At 41.0% G+C, this 3,307-nt stretch overlaps 1 pseudogene; it reads right to left on the bottom strand.

Annotated features, from left to right (window-relative positions):
* Nucleotides 1-274: 274 nt before the first annotated feature.
* LOC149196367 (uncharacterized) lies at nt 275-1,163 on the bottom strand (annotated as a pseudogene).
* Nucleotides 1,164-3,307: the final 2,144 nt, after the last annotated feature.

Below are 3,307 nucleotides of genomic sequence, written 5' to 3'. Positions count from 1 at the left end.
TGAGATATAGTATTTGTTCAGTTGAAAGCCTTCCGTCATCCATGACAATGCTGAGGAGGTCGTCATAGTGTATGTCTGGATGTCTTTTTCCCTCGTCCATGGTCTTTTTCACAAAGTCCAGTATCTTTGCTCTTGGACTTCAACGCTTTCCTGTAACTAGTCCCGGGAGGATTTATAGGCACAGAGGTGGCATCCTTCATGAATGTGAAATAATCCTTCATGAGATCATCTGTCTCAGGCTCCCCATGATTGAAGCTTATCATCTGTTTTGCCATCACATCGAAAGTGAACTTCTTGGCTTCGAGCTGTGCAGAGAAGGAGCGCTGCTCCATCTTCTCCCATGACTCGCGAAAGTGAACTTCAAAGCATGGCCAAGGCTCCTAGTTAAACCACTAGATGCACCTATGTTTGCTTCAGCATACACTTTATAAGGGAATGCATACAAATGTCCCACCGCAGCAATAGCCATCTCGAGACAAAGTTCTGAATATCAGCAGCATCTTCTGCACTTTTAATCGTGCCAGACTTTGCTGCAAGAAAAACTAGCACTCCCTGCCAACAGATTTGATGATTACAAACTTTGGAACTGGATCGAATGGCCGAAGCAGATCTCTGCAGGCCACATAAAATAAAAGCAATGCATACGATGCCAAAGAGTATGATATAGTGTAAATGATAGTCACATATAGGTAGGCTTGCTTGGCACTGAAATTTCCATCCTCGTACTTTCCTTTTGCATACAAAATAAATGTAATTGCAACAAGTACGGGCTGCAATGCACCCTGCTTACAACGTCGAATGAAACGCCCATCAAGAGAAATAGGAGGAATACAACATGTCATCAGATTCTATGATGACTTCAATACTTGGCCACTTAGACTTGTGACTACAGCACCAGGACCATCCACCCATATTAGACATAGAGAAAGAAAATTATCGCCCATCACCAGAGACATGAATGACATTGTCGCATATACCGGCACCATGAAGATAATGCGAACAATATATCGCTGATATGTTGGCTCTGTGTAGTTCAAGAGATGTCTGTAAATATGCCATATTGCCAATGAAATCGCTATAATAGTGCATGGAAATGCTACTATTATAAAAAATATGGAAGCCATTTATTCCGCTAACACCAAACCATTCACCAAGGACAATGGAAAGCTAGCATTGTGGATTTTCAAGATCCTCTGGAGTAGCACCATGATCCTCCGGGAAGTCGAAGACCTTGACGCTGCCCAATTGTATAAAACCAAAATCTTCTGTGCTTCCCAAGAAAATCCCCTGTCTCTGCCTCTAAAGCATACCTTCCATCTCACCAATATGTCTGGCACTTTGTCATTTTGTTTTTATTACACTTTGAACTGATGACAATTGGTTGTTTTTGCAGGGATTGGAGCTACTGAAGCTGCTGCCATTGAAGACTGTAGAGCTTTGGAACATTTACCTATTTATTACAAAAACATATTTGATGATTTCTTCTTCAAAACAGGGTTTTGAAGAAGAATCTATTTCACATTGATGACATTCCTGAAATAAACATCTATTGAGCCTTCTCCTAGCCTGCAAGTGTTATTGAAACATCAAGCTTTACAAACATCTAAGTAGCAGTGGGTGAAAGCTAATTGTCATTGGCCTGCATATTTGAACTGAGATTTTGACAGTCACCTGCCAATTTGACTCTGACAGAGGACTTTGAGAAGACGGAGTCTAACATCGGCTCCAATGGGGATGGCAGCTGCCGCTTTTTGGAGGTGCCAAGAACCGCAGAACTTTGGGAGAGCAGACAGTGCCTCCGTTCATTGGGCAATGGAGTCCATTATTTCAACAAATCAACACAACTGAAGACTCAACTTATTAACTAGAAACTGACTGAATTGATTGAAAGACTAATTCGGTAAACTTCAAACTAAACTGTAATGAAACTGGAACAAAATGCTGCCTTTTGGCTGCTTATTTATTTACAAAATCTACCCTACTTTGCTGTAAAAAACAATAGATCAGGTAATACTGAAATGCCAGATCAACCATTCAAGTAAACCTGAAAATGATGCCGCTCGAGAATGATTCCACGAGGACACAGATGTAATTGCTGGCATCCCTTCATGCACGTAATGAGCCTGGTCACGTACAAGACAACCTGATCTATCAATCAAACTGAAAAATGTGTCCATGTATGTTGCCATTGGATCCCGGAAGCCGGACTCTGGTGGCTGCCCCAACTCTGCAATACATACTTCCGGCTACACATTGTCCATGTAAACTTCTGTAGGAAATTCTATGATTTCTTGTTTCAATGGAGGAAGGATTTCCAAGAACTTTTTAGGGTCTTGGAAATCATATGACTGGATCTGCTCATCTAAATATTGAATCTCCTTCTCAACTCTTTCAACAACTAACTCACAAAATCTAGTTTTAGTTTCAAAAGGGAACTTTGGAGATTTCAACCAATGAAGAAAGGCACTGAAAAAATCTTCATCAAATTCAGAATCTGCTAACTCATTTCTTGTTTCTTCTACAGCTTCACACAGGGCAGGGTTTGCCACATACCCCACCATTGTGTAAATGGATTAGCGAGCACTGGACTGTCTGGATCGAATTGGAGTCGCCAGGTGAATGGTTCAACCTGCATATGTGTCTGACTGCTGTCCACCATCAGCATCGGATCTGCAATTTTGATTTCATGTACTGGGACAAGACAATCAACAAGTCGAATGTTCTCCCCAGTATGGTCGCCAATATGTTAGCGCTTGAATTTGGCCTCAGGCTGAAAAAGACAAAATCCAAGGCAACATCAAACCACTTAGCCTCGTAGCTAGCCCTACGAGGACAGGAGAGGGCTCTCTTCGGGTCTATCTCGACAAAAGGTCTTCAAAGGGATGAGATGACCAATAAAGAACACTGATTTTAGGCTAGTAAACTGATAGGGAAAGTTTGATTTTAAATTTTTAGGGTTTTGTTGGAAAACTGAGCACGGCAATTTTGGGTGCGGGGATGAGACATAGTTTTTGTAGAGGTCTTTTTGGGGAAAGGTAGGAGATTGTCTTGATGCCATTGAAATAAGTGAATTGATAGATATGACCGGTGAGGAGCTAAGGAGAGCAAGAAACCATCGAGAGTTCTCCTTAAACAGATGAAAACATAGATATTAAGTAAACTTAAAGGCAGAGCATAGAAACCATGAATTCTACCTTAACACTTCATTTACTTAATTTGCAGAAGAGAAAAGTAGGAAAATGATACACATAACAGACTTACAAGTACATGAGATAAACACACCATCAACACAAATCACCACAGGAAT

This window comes from Pinus tabuliformis, chromosome 2_2 (genome assembly GCF_031772625.1).
Source record: "Pinus tabuliformis cultivar Carrire ecotype Pingquan chromosome 2_2, CPIR1, whole genome shotgun sequence".
Classification (NCBI taxonomy): domain Eukaryota; kingdom Viridiplantae; phylum Streptophyta; class Pinopsida; order Pinales; family Pinaceae; genus Pinus; species Pinus tabuliformis.
This window is presented reverse-complemented; position numbering and strand designations above follow the sequence as displayed.